The sequence below is a fragment of the Parasteatoda tepidariorum genome, chromosome 4 (genome assembly GCF_982258835.1).
Source record: "Parasteatoda tepidariorum strain Cologne lab strain chromosome 4, Ptep-v5.0, whole genome shotgun sequence".
Lineage (NCBI taxonomy): Eukaryota > Metazoa > Arthropoda > Arachnida > Araneae > Theridiidae > Parasteatoda > Parasteatoda tepidariorum.
In genome coordinates this window covers 101390620-101411249 of record NC_141758.1, presented here as the reverse complement: position 1 = coordinate 101411249, position 20630 = coordinate 101390620, and the positions used below count along the sequence as shown (strand labels likewise).

At 28.8% G+C, this 20630-nt stretch overlaps 1 long non-coding RNA gene across 2 annotated transcripts; it reads left to right on the top strand.

Moving 5' to 3' along the window:
* Nucleotides 1-5697: 5697 nt before the first annotated feature.
* LOC147812087 (uncharacterized) lies at nucleotides 5698-17397 on the top strand. Of its 2 annotated transcripts, XR_015433230.1 has the most exons (4): nucleotides 5698-7457; nucleotides 8450-8590; nucleotides 17093-17186; nucleotides 17270-17397. It is a non-coding gene; the product is annotated as an uncharacterized LOC147812087 (long non-coding RNA). The 2 variants fall into 2 exon arrangements; XR_015433229.1 differs by lacking the exons at nucleotides 17093-17186; nucleotides 17270-17397 and adding an exon at nucleotides 12289-12482.
* The last annotated feature ends 3233 nt before the right edge of the window (nucleotides 17398-20630 follow it).

Here is a 20630-nt window from a genome sequence, read left to right as displayed (position 1 = left end):
TCAGGGTAAAAGAAAAGGGGGGGGCAAAATTTTGTCCGTTTTTTTTCCGTTTGGTACATTTTCGTTCGAGGGATCCCGTCACACATTCCGCAAAATTCATCATTCTTACGTCCGCGTTTAATTATATGCGACGAATATCGGTCGTTCCGTCATCTCATTGCGTTTGTGTTTCCATATTTTTGTTACTTTTTTTCCCCTGTCTTTTCCATTTCTTTTCAGTTTTTCATTGTTTTCTGAGACTCTTTCCACTGTGTTTGTCCCTATTTTTTTCCACTTTTCTGAAGTTTTACTTTTCTATTGTGCCTTTTCCACGTTTTATTTTCATTGTTTCGTTTCCAAATTTTTTTTGCTTGTTCTTTAAATTTTTTTCCATTGATGCATTTAAAAAAATTTTTTCATTGTTTCGTTTCCAATATTTTTTTCTTATTTTTTTTCCATTGTGTAATTCTTATATTTTCTCCTTAGTACTTTTTCTATATTTTTTTCATTGCTTTTTTTATTGCTTTTTTTCCATTGTGCTTTTTACTTTGTGTTTTTTTAATTTATTCCAGTGTATTTTTCTTTTTTTTTTCCAGTGTTTTTTCCAACAGTTTTTCCGATTTTTTCCTGTGGAGTTTTTTATTTGCCATTTTATGCATTGAATTTTTCCATTTTCTTCCTCAGCGTTTCCCAATTTTTCCATTGTTTTTTATTTTTAATTTTTTCAGTATTTTTTTCCTGTGCATAATTTTCTTTTTTCTATTGTTCCTTATTTTTTTATTGTTTCCATTTTTTTTGTGTAATTTCAAAGTGTATTTTTTTTTTTGTCTCTTTTCAATCTTTTTTTTCGATTGAGTAATTTTTTTATTTTTTCCTCCGTATTTTTTCTATATTTTTTTTCTATTTTTGCCATTGTGTTTTTACTTTGTTTTTTTTTTTAATTTTCTGTTGTGTTTTTTCATTTTTCCATTGTGTATTTTCCATTGTGTTTCTTCCATTCTGTTTTTTTTTTTTTCAGTTTTCTTCCAGTGTATTTTTTTATTTTTTTTCCAGTGTATTTTTTGATTTTTGCAGGGTTTTTTGATTTTTTCCCATTGTTTTTTTTGTATTCTCATCGTTTTTTTGCATTTTTACAATCTGTGTTTTTTTCTATTTTTTCCATTGTATTTTTCAGATTTTTCCTATGGAGTTTTTTTTAATTTCAATTTTATCCATTGTATTTTTTCATTGTTTTATTTTTTCAGTGTTTTTTCGATTTTTTCCTGTGTGAAATTTTCCTTTTTTCCATTGTGTTTATTTTTTTATTGTTTTTTTCATTTTTCCATTGTATTTCTTCCATTCTGTTTTTTCGGTTTTTTTTTCATTGTTTTTTTAATTTTTTCCAGTGTATTTTTTGATTTTTTCCAGGTTTTTTTAAATTCTTTTTCCATTGTGTGTTTTGTATTCTCATCGTTTTTTTACATTTTTCCAGTCTGTGTTTTTCTCTATTTTTTCCATTGTATTTTTCCGATTTTTCGTATGGAGTTTTTTTAATTTCAATTTTATCCATTGTATTTTTTCATTGTTTTTATTTTTTCAGTGTTTTATCGATTTTTTCCTGTGTAAAATTGTCCTTTTTTCCATTGTTTTCTTTATATTTCTATTTTTTTTTCATTTTTCAGGTGCGTTTTTTCATTTTTCCATTGTGTATTTTCCATTGTGTTTCTTCAATTCTGTTTTTTTTTCGGGTTTTTTCCAATGTGTATTTTTAATTTTTTCCAGGGTTTTTTAATTTTTTTTCCATTGTGTGTTTCGTATTCTCGTTTTTTTTTTTTACATTTTTCCAATCTGTGTTTTTTTCTATTTTTTCCATTGTATTTTTCCAATGGAGTTTTTTTTAATTTCAATTTTATCCATTGTATTTTTCTATTTTTATTTTTTCAGTGTTTTTTCGATTTTTTCCTGTGTGATATTTTCTAGTTTTCCATTGTGTTTTCCTTATTTTTCTATTGTTTTTTTTTTCCATTTTTCCGGTGTGTTTTTTCATTTTTCCAATGTGTATTTTCCATTGTGCTTCTTCTATTCTGTTTTTTTTTTTTGGTTTTTTTCCATTGTGTTTTTTTTTTATTTTTTCCAGTGTATTTTTTGATTTTTTCCAGGGTTTTTTAATTTTTTTTCCATTGTGATTTTTGTATTCTAATCGTTTTTTTGCATTTTTCCAAACTGTGTTTTTTTTCTATTTTTTCCATTGTATTTTTCCGATTTTTCGTATGGAGTTTTTTTAATTTCAATTTTATCCATTGTATTTTCCATTGTTTTTATTTTTATTTTTTCAGTGTTTTTTCGATTTTTTCCTGTGTGATATTTTCTATTTTTCCATTGTGTTTTCCTTATTTTTCTATTGTTTTTTTCCATTTTTCCGGTGTGTTTTTTCATTTTTCCAATGTGTATTTTCCATTGTGTTTCTTCCATTCTGTTTTTTTTCGGTTTTTTTTCCATTTTGTTTTTTTCTATTTTTTCCACTTTATTTTTTTTTATTGTTTTACAGGGTTTTTTTAATTTTTTTCCCATTGTTTTTTTTGTATTCTCATCGTTTTTTTTACATTTTTCCAATCTGTGTTTTTTTCTATTTTTTCCATTTTATTTTTCCAATGGAGTTTTTTTAAATTTCAATTTTATCCATTGTATTTTTCCATTGTTTTTATATTTATTTTATCAGTGTTTTTTCGATTTTTTCCTGTGTGATATTTTCTATTTTCCATTGTTTTTTTCCATTTTTCCAGTGTTTTTTTCATTTTTCAGGTGTGTTTTTTCATTTTTCCATTGTATTTCTTCCATTCTGTTTTTTTGGTTTTTTTCCATTGTTTTTTTAATTTTTTCCAGTGTATTTTTTTTGAGTTTTTCCAGGTTTTTTTAAATTCTTTTTCCATTGTGTGTTTTGTATTCTCATCGTTTTTTTACATTTTTCCAGTCTGTGTTTTTCTCTATTTTTTCCATTGTATTTTTCCGATTTTTTGTATGGAGTTTTTTTAATTTCAATTTTATCCATTGTATTTTTTCATTGTTTTTATTTTTTCAGTGTTTTATCGATTTTTTCCTGTGTAAAATTGTCCTTTTTTCCATTGTTTTCTTTATATTTCTATTGTTTTTACTATTTTTCAGGTGCGTTTTTTCTTTTTTCCATTGTGTATTTTCCATTGTGTTTCTTCCATTCTGTTTTTTTCGGTTTTTTCCATTGTGTATTTTTAATTTTTTCCAGGGTTTTTTAATTTTTTTTCCATTGTGTGTTTCGTATTCTCCTCGTTTTTTTTACATTTTTCCAATCTGTGTTTTTTTCTATTTTTTCCATTGTATTTTTCCAATGGAGTTTTTTTTAATTTCAATTTTATCCATTGTATTTTTCTATTGTTTTTATTTCTTCAGTGTTTTTTCGATTTTTTCCTGTGTGATATTTTCTATTTTTCCATTGTGTTTTCCTTATTTTTCTATTGTTTTTTTTTCATTTTTCCGGTGTGTTTTTTCATTTTTCCAATGTGTATTTTCCATTGTGTTTCTTCCATTCTGTTTTTTTTCGGTTTTTTTCCATTGTGTTTTTTTGATTTTTTCCAGTGTATTTTTAGATTTTTCCATGGTTTTTTAATTTTTTTTCCATTGTGATTTTTGTATTCGCATCGTTTTTTTGCATTTTTCCAATCTGTGTTTTTTTCTATTTTTTCCATTGTATTTTTCCGATTTTTCCTATTGAGTTTTTTTAATTTCAATTTTATCCATTGTATTTTTCTATTTTTATTTTTTCAGTGTTTTTTCGATTTTTTCCTGTGATATTTTCTATTTTTCCATTGTGTTTTCCTTATTTTTCTATTGTTTTTTTTTTCATTTTTCCGGTGTGTTTTTTCATTTTTCCAATGTGTATTTTCCATTGTGTTTCTTCCATTCTGTTTTTTTTCGGTTTTTCTCCATTTTTTTTTTTTTTATTTTTTCCACTTTATTTTTTGATTTTTTCCAGGGTTTTTTAATTTTTTTTCCATTGTTTTTTTTTTTGTATTCTCATCGTTTTTTTACATTTTCCAATCTGTGCCTTTTTTTCTATTTTTCCATTGTTTTTTCCGATTTTTCCTTTGGAGTTTTTTTAATTTCAATTTTATCCATTGTATTTTTTCATTGTTTTTATTTTTTCAGTGTTTTTTTCGATTTTTTCCTGTGTGAAATTTTCCTTTTTTCCATTGTGTTTTCTGTATATTTCTATTGTTTTTTCCATTTTTCATATGTGTTTTTTCATTTTTCCATTGTGTTTCTTCCATTCTGTTTTTTTAGGTTTTTTTTAATTGTGTATTTTTAAATTTTTTCAGTGTATTTTTTTATTTTTTCCAGGGTTTTTAAATTTTTTTTCCATTATGTGTTTCGTATTCTCCTCGTATTTTTCCATTTTTCCATTCTGTGTTTTTTTCTATTTTTTCCATTTTATTTTTCCAATGGAGTTTTTTTTAATTTCAATTTTATCCATTGTATTTTTCTATTGTTTTTATATTTATTTTTTCAGTGTTTTTTCGATTTTTTCCTGTGTGATATTTTCTATTTTCCATTTTTCCAGTGTGTTTTTTCATTTTTCCAATGTGTATTTTCCATTGTGTTTCTTCCATTCTGTTTTTTTTCGGTTTTTTTCCATTGTGTTTTTTTGATTTTTCCAGTGTATTTTTTGATTTTTCCAGGGTTTTTTAATTTTTTTCCCATTGTTTTTTTTTGTATTCTCATCGTTTTTTTGCATTTTTACAATCTGTGTTTTTTTTCTATTTTTTCCATTGTATTTTTCCGATTTTTCGTATGGAGTTTTTTTAATTTCAATTTTATCCATTCTATTTTTTCATTGTTTTTATTTTTTCAGTGTTTTTTCGATTTTTTCATGTGTGAAATTTTCCTTTTTTCCATTGTGTTTTCTGTATATTTCTATTGTTTTTTCCATTTTTCATTTTTCCATTGTGTATTTTCCATTGTGTTTCTTCCATTCTGTTTTTTTCCGGTTTTTTTTAATTGTGTATTTTTTTATTTTTTTCCGTGTTATTTTTTGATTTTTTTCCAGGGTTTTTTAATTTTTTTTCCATTGTGTGTTTCGTATTCTCCTCGTATTTTTACATTTTTCCATTCTGTGTATTTTTCTATTTTTTCCATTTTATTTTTCCAATGGAGTTTTTTTTTTAATTTCAATTTTATCCATTGTATTTTTCCATTGTTTTTATATTTATTTTTTCAGTGCTTTTTCGATTTTTTCCTGTGTGATATTTTCTATTTTCCATTGTTTTTTTCCATTTTTCCAGTGTGTTTTTTCATTTTTCCAATGTGTATTTTCCAATTGGTTTCTTCCATTCTGTTTTTTTTCCGGTTTTTTTCCATTGTGTTCTTTTGATTTTTTCCAGTGTATTTTTTGATTTTTTCCAGGTTTTTTTTTAATTCTTTTTCCATTGTGTGTTTTGTATTCTCATCGTTTTTTTACATTTTTCCAGTCTGTGTTTTTTCTATTTTTTCCATTGTATTTTTCCGATTTTTCGTATGGAGTTTTTTTAATTTCAGTTTTATCCATTGTATTTTTCCAATGTTTTTGTTTTTATTGTTTCAGTGTTTTTTCGATTTTTTTCCTGTGTGAAATTTTCCATATTTTCCATTGTGTTTTCCTTATTTTTCTATTGTTTTTTCCCATTTTTTGTGAAATTTCAAAGCTTTTTTTTCTCCTATTGCGTTTTTTTTTCAATCTTCCTATAGTTGATAACAATTTAGATTTTCTCTATTGCATTTGACGAATCATCTCTATTTCGTCACCTTACCTTCCCTCTTATTTTAAATGATACAAACTTTGTATCGCGTGCTTCGTCTTTTCAAAGTTTTCTTTGCTTTTCTCGTCTTTTTCTAAGTTTTTCCAATTTTTTTTTTATGTTATCTCATAATTTTTTTTTAAACAAACTTTGTGTCTTTTTTTTTTTTTTTTAATTAACTAAAAATAACTTTTCAGCGTTTTAATAGTTTGTTTCGTCGGAATTTTTTTTTCCCTCAATGTGGTTTATCTGGATTTATTTAATTAGTTTCATATCAGTTGTTTTTTCAGTGTTGTTCATTTGGTTTTTTCAATGTGGTTCATCAGTTCTGTCAGTGTAATTTCCATTGGTATTTTATCTTTTTTTGTGTGTGTGTTCTCAGTTGGATTTTTCAGTTTGTTTTTCCACTGATTTTTCAATCGGTGTGTTTTCCATTGTTTTTTTTTTTTAATGTGTTTTACGTTTTTTCCCATTTTTGCATTTTGCTTTCCATAGTATTTGGTGCGTTTTCAATTTATATTTTTTGGTATTTTCCATTGATTTTCTTTCAATACTTTTCTTCTTTCTTTCAATACTTTTGTTCAATCTTGTCTTTTCCACCAGTTTTTCTCCATATTTTTCTCCATATTTTTCGCAATTCTTTGTTTTACAGTTTTTTCTCATTTTTGCTTAAATTTAAGCTTTCTATTTTTTTACTACTTCTCATAAATTCCATCCGTGACTTTTGTCGTTGTATTTTTCAATATTTTTCATTTGTCAGTTTTGTTTTTTTTTCCATATTTCTATTATTCAAATTTTTACCTGTCAAATTTTCAAGTTATTATTTTTTTTAATAACTTATAAACTTTTTTTTCTTTTTTCTTTTCGTTTTTTTCTAGTTTTTTTAGTTCCGGTTTTTTACAATGTATTTACCATTTTTTTGTTCTTATCAATTGAAGTTCAATTGTCTGGTCATGTTTTGTCATCCCATTTTTTTTATCAATTTTCAAATTTTTCGTTTTTTTTTTCTGTTTTCCTGTTTTTTTATTATTTCAAATTAATGTCTGTTTCATTGCATGCTTCAATACTAGTATGGGTTTAAATTTTTTACAAAATACTTTTTCAATTTTTAATTATGTGTTATAATTTCTTATCAGTGTATTCAGTTTTATTTACCAATTCGAATTCTACATTCCATGTGTTTCGTTTTTCCATTTTTTTCCTTATTTTTTTTCCTATTTGATTTAGATTTTTTTTTTCCAGTTTTTATTTCTTTTTTTCTCATTTAGTTTTAGCTTTTCATTCATTATGTCTACCATATTTTTCCGAAGTAATTTTCAGTTTGGTTTCTGGTTTATATCTAATATGTTTCACAGCACTTCATTCAATTTCCCTCAAATTTTTTTCCCTTCAGTGTGATTTTTCAGTATCATCCCAGTTTTCGGTTTTTGCATTCATGGATTCAACTATCCACTCTACATTTTCTCTTCAAATTTTTTTTTCGTGATTCCTGTGATCAGGAAAAACGCTTGATTTAAATTCTAATTTAGTATATTTCAGCTCTTAAGGGTTTTTCTCGATTACCCGACATATAAGTGAAATCCTGACTCATTGGAATCGGCCAGAGTGACTCTAAAATTGCCTGCCTCTAACATTGCCTGCCTCCTTCTCTTTAAGCATAAGAAGAGGAATTGTCGCTTTTGAAAAATAAAGAATGTAAGTTAAAAGTTCCATTCTTATTTTTCTTTACTAACTGTTTTATACATTGCAAATTTTAAATTTTATGCACCAGTTTTTTTAATAACTTATTGGAGATTCTAGTTCTCTTAAAATCTCCAAAAAGATTGCTAAACGCATTTTTTTAAAAGCATCATGAGCAAAATTTCTTATTTCCTTCAATCGCAAAAATTATTTTGAATGTATTTTGAGTGTTTCCGGGTACTATTCATTGTCAATTTGTGTTTGGTCACTTGATCTTTATGTTAAGATTGACTTTCTCTCTCTTATAAACTTGATCTGTTATAGAAATATCGGAACTCTCTTCGGGTCTCTCTTCATTAAATTCAATATTTAAAAAATAATATTTTACAGATTTTCAAAATTATTTGTAACGCTATTTTTGGTCATCATATTTAATTTATAATTTGCCACGCTGTTAGGACATTCAACATTAAAAATAAATTTCAATTATTAAATATTTAATTTAAAAGAAAAAAAATTCAAATATTTGAATAGCTTATTTGCTGTTAAAGAACAGCATAATAAAATAAAAATTTTAATTTTACTTATGCAATCAATAAAGCATATACTGTGATATATAATGCAATAAAAAAATAGTGATTCCTTAAAATAATTTAGGTACTAATTATAATTATAATCACACTGAATCAAAAGTGAAAAAAAATATAATGAAAACACTAAATTTTAATATTTTAATTTAAACAAATAATATGGTAAACTATTGAATAATATCAATTAATTGAAATAACAAATACAAATATCAATAATTCTGTAATAACCCTATGAGCATGAATTATTCAAAAGCATTCACTTTTCAAAATTTCAGGTACAAAAAAATTCAACTCGTTTTCGGTTCTTGCTTTCATGGATTCAAATATCTACTTCACATTTTCTTTAAAAAAAATTTTTCACGATTCCTGTAATCAGAAAAAACGGTTGATTTTAAATTCTAATTTATTATTTTTCAGCTTTTGAGGATTTGTTCACAATTACCCGACATATAAGTGTATGCCTGACATATTAGAATCTGCTAGATTGACTCTAACATTACCTGCCCCCTTTTCTTTAAGCAGAAGAAGAGGAATTCTTGCTTTTGAAAGATACAGAATGTAAGTAAAAAGTTCCATCCTTATTTTTCTTTGTTAACTGTTTTATACATTGTAAATTTTAAATTTTATTCGCCATTCATGTAACCGTTTTTTTTTAAATAACTTCTCGGAGATAGTTAATAACTCTCTTAAAATCTCCAAAAAGATTGTTAAAAACATTCCTTGAAAGGCATCATTAGCAAAATTTCTTATTTTCTTCACTCGCAAAAAATAAAAAGAACTTAAGTGCTTCTAACAATATATATATATATACTAGAATCAACTTCAATTTTTTTTTACACACAAACTTTTCCAGACAAAAGGATTTTCCTGCCCCACTCCCTCGTTTTCTTTATAGCGAGGAAAACATTTTTAAAAATGATGAAATCAAAATTTTTTAACTCCATATAAGTAATGAAGTTTTACCATTTTAAATGAATAGGTTTTCTAGTAAAAAAGTTGGTTTTTATATTTTATTACTTTAATTTTATTTATTAATTCCGGCGAAAAATTTTAACTTATTACTTATGAATTTATTATTTAATCAAACAAGTTTGGTGGCTTATAATAAACTATAAGGAAATTATTTTCATTTGACTATTTGCTGATTAACTTTATTCAAAATTAAATTAAAATAAATTAAACTAAATAAATTATTCCAAAACCTCTATTAGTGTGAAAAGGTGATATTTTTGCATAAATAAATGTTTTAACTTTTCAGTGTCTCTTTTTATAAAAATTTTGGTTTGCCTTGATACTTATTAATTTTATATATTTGCCTAACTTATTATATTTGCCTTGTAATTTATCAAGTTTCAGCCTTCAATAATTATACTGAAAATATTATAAGTTTTAAAATCACGTAACATGTGGTATTTGATATCAGTTCAAAATCATAAGATGGCGCTTTGCTGTCCTCTGACGGAATTCCCGATTATGCCAGAGACTATATATGAATTATGCTTCAAGAAACCTGAATTAAAGAAATTATATACTGGATTCTTGAACTAATCACCCTTAGTATAGGACTTTTCAGTACCCCTGCCAAAAGTAAAAACAATAACTTAACAAGTTGGGAGATGCAAATTAATTTTAATTCGGAAATAATTTAATATTTAGAGAATAAAGAAATGAATCATCAAACTTCGTCGAATTTCTTGCCAAACACTTCACCTGAATTTTGACACTTTCCCTGAATTTTTTTTTCGTAAGCTGTAAAACAAACATAAAATATACTGGGGACATGAAAATGACTGTTTTTGTGAGAATGACCTATATATATATATATATATATATATATATATATATATATATATATATATATATATATATATATATATATATATATATATATATATATATATATATAAACTGCTGTTTGTAGAAAATGCAACACCATGAAAGAATCATCAGAATCAAATGAAATTTTATGTAGAAACGACTTGTACTGATACAAATAAATGATGAAATTTTCAAAACAAAAGAAACAAATTAAGCGTCCGAAATCAGTATTTGGTGCAGCCACCACGCGCTGCAATAAGTGCTGCTATACGACGTGGCATGGAGTCAAACAGATGTTGAATATCTGCTTGAGGAAGAGAATTCCATATCGCTTGTATGCGCAACCAAAGTTCGTCTTTGGAAACTGCAGGACGCGGATCACGAGTGAGACGCCGACCAACCATATCCCACACGTGCTCAATAGGCGACATATCCGGCGAATAAGCAGGCCAAGGAAGAAGTTGCATGCGTTGTGCTGAACAGAAGTCTCTAACAGTCCGCGCAACATGTGGGCGTGCATTATCCTGCTGAAAGATAGCTCCAGGGATGCCTTGAAGGTAAGGAACGACTTCGGGCTGTAGCACTTCACGGACGTATCTGTTGCTATTGAGATTACCCTCAATTCGTATCAAATTGGATCGTCCATGATACGAAATCGCACCCCAGACCATAACTCCGGGTGTTCGACCACTATGTCGTTCAATAATACACTCAGGAAGGCAGCGTTGACCGGCATAACGTCTAACACGAACACGGCCATCATGGGTCCACAAATTGAAGCGTGATTCATCTGAAAAGACAACTTGGTGCCAATCAGCTCGCCAGTCTCTGTGCTCGAGAGCCCACTGCCGACGCAGCCGTCGATGATCCGCCGTGAGGGGAATCCTGTATAATGGCACCCTTGCACGCAATCCACGGCGCAGCAGACGACGACGAATTGACGAAGCCGACAATTGTACACCTGTAGCAGTAGACCAATGTGCTGCCAGCTGCCTGGAGGAAGCTGTGCGATCATTCACCGCCATGCGGAGCAGGTGTCGATCATCGCGCTCTGACGTCACCTTCTGTCGTCCAGTGCCTGTTTTTCGAGTTGTTCGGTGCTCGTTGGTCCACTGCTTCCAAACTCGCATCACTGTGGAACTGTTCCGCTGCATACGAGCTGCTATTGCGCGATAGGAAAATCCTCCTTCTCGAAGGCCGATTATCCTCCCTCGTGCAAACTCCGTAAGTTGCTTGAATTTCTTATTCTTCCGTCGTGGAGGCATACTCAGGTCTCACTAAACGTTTGCCACTAACAAATAATCATAGACTATTTTCAACGTCCCGCTACAGCACTTTATTTATACGCTTTCAGCATCAATTCAGAGGGCGCTGCGCGCGCCACGCACGCGCGATGGCTCTGAAACTTTATTAATTTGCATAATATCCTATAATTGACATTTGCTGCGAATTTCATTTGATTCTGATGATTCCTTCATGGTGTTGCATTTTCTACAAACAGCAGTTTATATAGGGTGGTCCCGAATTCATGGTAGAAATTTTGAAGTTAGATACCGGACTTTGTAACAATCATTATTGTTCAGGAATGTATGGACGCAAGTGAAGCGATGAGGCTGAAACAGGAGAAATAAAAAGAAAGAGAAATTTAGTTATCGGTTGGTTGCGTTGCCGGCAGAGGGCAGTGGATGTCTAACCACCGCTCAACTTGATGCATCTCAGAAAAGGAAAGCCCCATTCTCAATTATGCTAATTTCTACGATGGGAGACTTTACGTATGTCGAAAAATCAGACATGCATTGCATGTACGGCAGTGCAAATGATAACGGCAGAGTTGCGCTACGAATGTATCACGCGCAGTTTTCAGATCGACGAATGCCGGCTCACAGAATTTTTCAGCTGTTACATCGTGAACTTCGCGAAACTGGTTTTTTCTACTTCACCAGACATGAAACTGGTCGACGAACAACTGTACGCAGTCCAAGCCTGGAAGAAAGCATCTTGAACATTGTGGCTGATAGACACGAGTTACGTACAAAAGCTGTTGTTCATCATGTAGGTCTGAGTCATCAGACAGTTTGTAGAATATTAAATTAAAATCGCTTTCACCCCTTCCATTTTCAGTGAGTACAAGCTTTGAATCCGGCAGATAATCCTCTCCGCCTGAGCTTTTCAGTGGGTGGTACAGCAATGGGCGCTGCAGCCGTACTTTATACTTCATGTACTATTTACAGATGAGACGACGCTTACACGCGAAAGTGTGACTTTAATACGCGCAATTCCCATGTGTAGAGTAACCGAGAATCCACATGCAACGCGACCACACGCGTATTAACAAGGATTCTGTATGAATGTGTGGGCTGGTTTTGTCAACGACTTTTTGATTGGCCCATACTTACTACCGACGTGACTTAATGGCGAATGTTATCTTATTTTTCTAGAACATGTGTTACCAGAACTACTGCAGGATGTCCCGATCGAGATTCGTCACCGCATGTGGATTCAGCATGATGATGCGCCACCCCACTTTGGTTGCTCGAATATCCGAAAGGGCTGCACGTGTGCGTGAAGTAACTGGCATCTTTGAACGTGCGTGCCAATCGCTCCTCCACCGACGCTGTCAAACACGTATCGCTACTGGGGAACGCAATTTTGACAAGTTATTGTAAACATTACTCTTGTCAACAAAGCTTTCAATAAAAAAATTTGTTGTTCCTTTCGTCTCTTATTTTTTGTGTTTGCGCCTAACTGCCTCACTTGCATTACAATAAATGATACGTAATCCTATTCAATAAATGATTGTTACAATGTCCTGCACCTACCCTTAAAATTTGTTCCAAGAATTAGGAACCACCCTGTATAAAAATTAAGGATTATATCTATAGAAATACCTTAAAATAATTAATTTCAAAAAAATTAGAAATTAAATTCTTCAATTATTCAATAATATTATTCTAATAACTTCAACTCAAAAATCTGCAGATAATAGATTAATTTTGAAAAACACACAGAAAAATTTCTTTAAAGAATATTTTACCCTTCAGAGTACCAATCCACCTCCTGCATAAAATATAAACTATATTAGTTTATATTTTATATTGCTCTTTACTATATTCTGCTCTTTACTAAATTAGTTGGAAAATGGTGAATTTTTCCAGTAGCCTTTCAAATGATTGATGCAATAAATAAGTTAAATACAAAAGTAAATGCTTTACGTTTTAACTAATATTAATAGATTTAATAAAGATATAAAGCATTTGATACCAGTAAAATTTTCAGCTAATTAATAAAAAACAATTCTAGAATGTTCATTTCATTGCAACAAAAAATAAAAAATATGCAAGAAAAATGTTAAAATGTAATAAAATTTTTTTACTGACTCTTAGATGGTTCACGTATGATTATTTTTGCATAAGGATTAATTTACGATTATTATTTACAATTAATTGGCACTAGTATATGCATATCTTGCTAATGAAACCAATTCTAGGCTCACAACTTTTTTATTATTCAAAAATATTAAATATATCCTCCTATAAGGTTAAAAAATTTATTCAGAATGTTATTTTACAGAATAAAGCCACTAAAATGCATGTAACTGTTAACATATAATTACAAGATGAGAAGTAAGACAACATAAAAAGATTTAAATACAGGATATCTGCGCACCAGGGAAGTCATGACAAATCATAGAAAGTCATGAATTTCGATATTGAACAAAGTTTGTCTGGAAATGTCATGATTTTAATTATTTTTAAAAGAAAAAATCGTAGAAAGTCGCCGAAATATCTAATTTTTTAAATAGAATTTAGTCCCCCTCTATTTCATGGTGTTCCGAATATCTGAATTTGTAACAAAATCCCGACTCAGTAATATTTTATTAAAATATAAAATGTTTTATCATGTTCTTTAAAAAATATGGTGTGCTTTCAAAAAATGAAAGAAAAAACGTTTCTAGAGTGAATTATTTTTTCAACTTCTGTGATTTCAGAATTTTTGTTATAATTTTTTATTTTATCAATTTTAAATTGTTGAAGCAAGCCAGTCATTGGCGAATTTTTTTTATTTCAAAATGAGAACAGAAAAATCAGGAGTATTTCTTTCCTTTCCGATGAACAAGAAAAGTATCTTTAGAATATAATTCTGCAGAAAAAAGGAAAAAAAATATTTGCATTTATATTTTTTCCAGCTATTTTATTGCTTCAACTCTTTCAATTCTCTGTTTTTTTTTTAAATTTAAAATCTAGAAATATGAAGATGCAGAGTATAACAGCGTTGGTTATACCTATCATTTCAATTAATGTTATTATAATGCTATTTTAAATTTGTGTTTTTGCTGGTGAAATTAGTAACTTCGTGAAGTCATGAAAAATTCTTGGAATTAGTCCTGGAAAGTCATGAATTTGAAAATCTAAAATGTAGCAGATACCCTGTAAATAGACATTGTAGAAGAAGGACTGTACAGCCTAATTTTAAAAATACGTTTATAATTACTTCATTTATATCAATTGTCAAAAAAATGAAAGAAACGGAATATTTTAAATACGGGCTCCTTTTCTTTCATTCATTTTATTATTAATCATAAATTAAGAGCAGGGCGCAATCATACATAGCACATTGCATTCATACGAAAAATTGCATAACCGAATTTGGTAAATATTTTAAGACCACGTTAAGCAAAACTTTTTACATGATTAGATTTAATAATCACAGATATTAAAAAAAAATGCAGACATTATAACCAAAAGAATACAAACAATACATTTAATTACAAACTATAACTGTTCACATCCTTGAATTTTATTCTGTTAAAAATAGAACAAGCGTGGAATTCGATAACTAATTCTTGCAGTTAGAAAAATAATTTTAAACTCAAAATAATAACAACAAAATATAGTTACTTTCGTTTAGATCGATCATTTTGTTTAGACCATCCTGTTTGTGCAAGAATTAAATATTTTCTAAAACTTTTGGTGACTTCTTCAGTCTTTAAATTTAATTGCAATACCACCTAATAAAATGTTGTTTTACATATCAAGCGAAAATATCTTTTTTATAAGAGGATCCTATTGCACGGTGATTTCATATCACATTTCCCGATAGTTTTACGTCATCAGATTAACAAAACAAGTTTTAACAATTCATTTAATGAAGCAAAATTCTGTTTAGAATCATTTGGCATGATGTTCTAGGTCAACTTATTGCTAGTCAAAATTTAACACCATCGAGAGATACTCATCCCTTTAAAGAGATTTATAAAAAATAAAAAAAACTTTTTTTTTTCCACAGCATCTGTATTAAAGCTTCACCAGTATTGATGCCCTATATATTCTATCGAAATTGCATCAATTACCATATTTCCTGTAATGTCTTTAATTAAAATGAAGCGTCATTGGTGTCAATAATAATATGGCGATTTTTTTACATTTCTCCACAACTGAATAGTGGCATTTCTCTATTAATTTTGTTTAATTAGAGAGAAATAATGATATGATGATATACCACAATGGGCTTCCCATTTGTCAACAATATTCAATATTTCTAAGACAAAAGATGGGTAAAATTTGTTTTGAGTAATACTATTTTCGTAGGGTTTTAATAACATTGGGCAACAATTTTCTAGGCAAAAGGGAAGCTAAAAATTGTTTTGTACACTCATTTTTGGTTGGTTTGCTAACAAATTCATTTATAATTGTGGTTTTTAGAAGGGGAAAGGTTGCTAAAATTTGTTTTGGCCGTAATTTTAATGGATTAGTAGACAAAATGAAATTTTTTTGCTTATGATGTTCGAAGACAAAGAAGAAGAATGTTTGACGAAAGAAGAAATTTGTTTAGAAGAAATTTGGGTCCGTTAACGGATCCTTAACAAAATGATTTTTCTTTTAATCGGATCCTTCACAAATTTGTTTATCTTCATTATTATTTTTTTAATCGAATAAACCCTTTCCAGGGCAGAAAACAAGAAAGATGGATGTAAACGTATTAAGTTTTGTCTTCGGCAGACGATTCTTCCATTATTCGTCCTAAAATTAATATTCTGCGTTCAGCAGTATAGGCTAAATACCAAATATTTGTATGTTGCATCTCTAATTTAGAAGGAGCAATTGTTGTTTATTTTTTAAAATTTAATTTTTAAAATTTAATTTTTTTAATTACAATTTTACTGTGTTGAGCATAATCTTGTATGTCTATACAATTTAAAAACTCCTTGAAAAAAAAATTTTTTTTTTTGCAATAACGGATCCTATTTGCAGAAATACATAAAAGCGGACCCTGGTTGAATGAATGTGAGTAATTTTTTCACAATTTCACGAAAAACGGACCTTTCACAAAATGTCTGGACAGACCCCTGATGGTGTGTATCGTTTTTAAAAAGTGCTTAAATTTGCTTATTTTCGATATTCTTTTTTTAAACGCCCTTACAGGTGCTTTTGTTATTGGATGTTTTTAAAAAGTGCTTAATTTTCCCTTTTCGAAAATGAGATTTTTTTTTCTTTACCATGTCGATTTTCACCACGTATGCGTGCTTTCCACATTGTTCTATTCAACGTTTTCACAATTCATTTAACCACATTACATTTCGGCGTACCATTGGTCCACGGCGTAGAAAAGCGTCAATCCTTTTACATGTTTGATGAAATACTTGCGAGTCCGCATGTGCGTCGACTGAGCTGGGTTCGGTGAGATTCTTGCACTTTCATATGCAACTCTGCTGCATTTTGCTAAATATTCTCAATTTCAGGCTTCATTTTCCGCCCTCTGATTTCGAACCTAAAAGTTTCTTGATCATTTTATTATGGCTAATATAGTCAAGAAAAAGAACTCTTTGTCAGAAACTAGTTATTTTATTATGATCGTGTAAAGTGTTTGAAAATGTATTTTGTTAATGTATATAGTGCTTAAAAGGTGTTTATTTTTTGTTGAAAGATTTGTCTACGCACCCTGTGTTTATAATATATGTTATATAATATATGGTTATTCAGAAAAAGGACGCTTTTGTATCTTGTCTGAGTTCGTAACTTAAAATGTCTGAATTAGTTAATTGGAATATTGAAATCACCCTCAGGAACCATTAAGATTGAGTTTTTCCCCCAGCTGTTTAGTTTATCAACTAAATTGATAAACTAAAATCTATTAATTATTACTAAGTGAACTGTTGTTATTATACAAATGACTGTAGTATTTACTTTAATTTGCAGTTAAATTTAAAATATTTTTTAATTAATCATTTATTTTCACATATAGGTTGATCAGTTAAATGAAGCTTTGGAAATATACTCATCAGAAGTTTTAAAACTTTGAAGAATATGAGCTGGAATGTAAAAGTGCTGGAAGAAAGGTTAAATTTATTTCAATAATTGTAATTGAAAACTCTGTTTCATATTTGTATATTTCTTAACTGTGTCATTTGTATTTTTTAAGCTTTTTATTTAGTTTCCCATCCCAGCTGCTCGTCCTTTGTTGACAGCTTATCGTGCATCTACAACCCTAGAATACATTAGAAAAAAGTTGTAGTAACAGAAAAATCAAGGCATGAAAGTTGATTCAAGGTATTCTTTTTATATTTTATTTTATTTGCATCCAATGTTATTTAGTTAGATCACCGTTATAATAGAGATTAGTTTTTCCCCGCTTTTTTTAAAAAATTAATACAGTCAAACCCCCTATAGTAAACATAATTTATATTGAACTCTTGAATATAGTGTACGAAATGTTCGCTCCCTTGCCTTGCTATATATTATTTTTTGTGGATATAGTGAACCAAAAAAAAGAGAGGAAATTGGAAATGATGAACTTTTTTCTGTCTTCGACTGATTTTTTCTTCATTTTTTGGTAATTTTGAAATTTTTGCATAAAATACATAAACCGATTTTCAAAACCATCTATTGAGTGGAATGTAACCATAAGCATTTTCTCTTGTTTGCTTCTTCTATCTCAGTTATCCATCCTTAAATAAAAGCCATCCCTAAATTTTTTTTGTGCGCAAAACGAATAGTAGGTAATTAAAAATAAAAGTCAACCCATTTTTTGTTACTAGGGTAAACTAACCAGTGAAGGAACACTTAAGCTTCGCTTGCCTTTTAAAAAATCATATTAATTTCAAAATTCGTAATTTTAGTTAAATGACAGTGTCAACATCTTTGTTACTAATTGCAAATTATGTAAAAAAATTGTAGAGAGCTTACATTATTGTTTTGGAGGTTCAAATAACAAGTAGTAAGAAGACCAAGTGAAGGAACAGCTCTTACCAGTGAAGGAACACAAAATTGCCCAGTGAAGGAACACTTAATTTTGGTTATTTTTTAATGCTCTTTATGAATTTTTTAGCCATACAAATATATAAAGACAAGACTATTTGTGAAATTATAACATACAAGTACTTGTAAAATGCTAACTTTTTTCTGTAAATTATGAACTAGAAATTAAAGTGATGTTAAATACAAAAAAAATAAAAAAATATCATTCTTTCTTATAATTTGACAGTCAAATCTAAATCATTGTGTCATCCGATGCTGTTTATTATCATTATTATTTTATCACCTTTTTGTTTACTCTTTTTCCTCTTATTTCCTGAAGCTTTTTTTCTTTTTTAAGTATTTTTTCTTTCTTTTTCTTTTCCATGTTCTCTTGTTTTAAAATTTTTTAGATCTTTCAGCCTCTTGAAATTTTTGCCATTTCTCTGAAGTTAGTGCAAAAGGTAATTTATTCGTTTTTCTTCTTATTTGACCTTTCTTTTTATCATCAATATTTGGCCAATGTAAATGGTTCTTCCAAACTTCTTCTGATTTTTCAGCAACATTTCTAGAATGCCTTTCTCGAAAATAGACTGGGGAAAGGTGTCTTGAAGTTTGAGACTCTCTTGTTGACTTATATCTAGAGGATCTTTAGAAGTACTGATTTTACTTATAGAATCATTTCTTTTTTCAACTAAGAGAGTATCAGCATGAGGACTCATTTCAAATTCGATATCTAAGATGCATTCATTATCAATACTAGCTTCAGTTCCTAAGTTTGACTTAACCAGGTGGTCTTCTTTTAATGCGTACTTCTTCCATATTGAAAAAAATACAGGCTCTTGGACATTTTCGATATTAGACTCTTCAGTCAATGCTGCGTTAAAAATTTGCAACACATCTTGAGGGATTTCCCTCTCAAGCTTCTGAAGAAATTGAGTATCGTTTCTGTTTAACTCTGTTTTTTGTTGAGGAGCTTGCTTCTAAATTCTAACATTGTAAAGTAGTTTTTATAAATTATATAATCACGTTGCTATCCTATAATGATAGCTTATTAGGAGTTCTTGGTGCAAAAGCCAGCGAAAAAATGTTCTATTCAAATTTTTATGATTATATTTAATTAGTTTTCGATTTGTAAACATAGTTTATTAAGTTGCCTAACATTTGATGTAACAACACAGCCTATTAATAAATATAAATTATAATTTTTTTATAAATTAAGCTATTATATTAACATTTTGAACTGAAATTATTTCAGGAATTATTCATACAATTTATAACAAAATTTCGGATGTCCTCTATATAACAGAATTACTTATCCTAGAGTCATGTAAAATCATACATTACACATTACTGTTCATTCACTGGAAGTATTCCCAGTGAAGAAATATGCCTGTTTTTTCACTGGTTAGAAGTTATTTTTTGTCTTTTAAACAGAATTTCGATGTATAATGTGACTAAAAGTACAAGAAAATTACAAAATTTCTTTTATTTTCATTAACTGGGAAATGTACCCAGTAAAGAAACACTTGTTCCTTCACTGGTTTTTCATCGTTTGGTGATCCAGTGAAGGAACATGCCTGTTCCTTCACTGGTTAGAAGTTGTTTTTTGTCTTTTAAACAGAATTTTTATGTATAATATGACTAAAAGTACAAGAAAATTAAAAAATTTCGTTTATTTTCATTAACTGGGAGAAAAACCCAGTAAAGGAACATTTGTTCCTTCACTGGTTTTCCATCGTTTGGTGATCCAGTGAATAAACACCCCCTTATCTCAGTACTTGGTTATGCTATGGTGCTTTAAAAAAAATAAAACGTAACTTCAATAACTATATTTTGAATTCTCTTTTTCACAGTGAGAAAAATAAGACTACTACATGTAATTAATTCCACTTCAAACATATAAATACAAACACTCACCTTATAATTTTTTCAACGAAACAAGGTGTTGCAGAGATAATAACAAATTCAAAAATTTTTCCGGAGAAGTCTATTTGACCAGGTAATCCAAAATATTGCTAGATGACTTCCTATTGTTTGGCAGTAAGCTATTGTTACCAATCAATCTAAAGAAAAACTTTCAAATTCTTATTTTTAATCAATATATATGAAATGTTCCTTCACTGGGTAGTGTTCCTTCACTGGTTGGTTTACCCTACATATTGTTTTTTTAAAATTATATTTGTATTTCTTTTTATTGGTCATTTGATTAAACAATGCGTAATAAAAGGGAGTAGTTCGGAAAAATTAGTTAAAATTGTTTGCAGTACGGACATAGTGAATTCCCCGTTAAAGTGAACCGAAATTTCGGTTCCTTGAACGTTCACTATAGCGGGAGTTTGACTGTAAAAGAAAAATTCCTTTTTTTCTTAGAAAGTTCTGCTTTTTCTATTGACTGAAAAAAACTTCCATATTTCTCCTTTTTAGGTAAAACGGATTTTAAAATTTCATTCACTTGATTTAAAATAGTGAATCGCGGTTTATATACATACGATTAACAAGAAAACACATCGCAGTATTTATTCAGGACGTGATTTAACACTTAACCG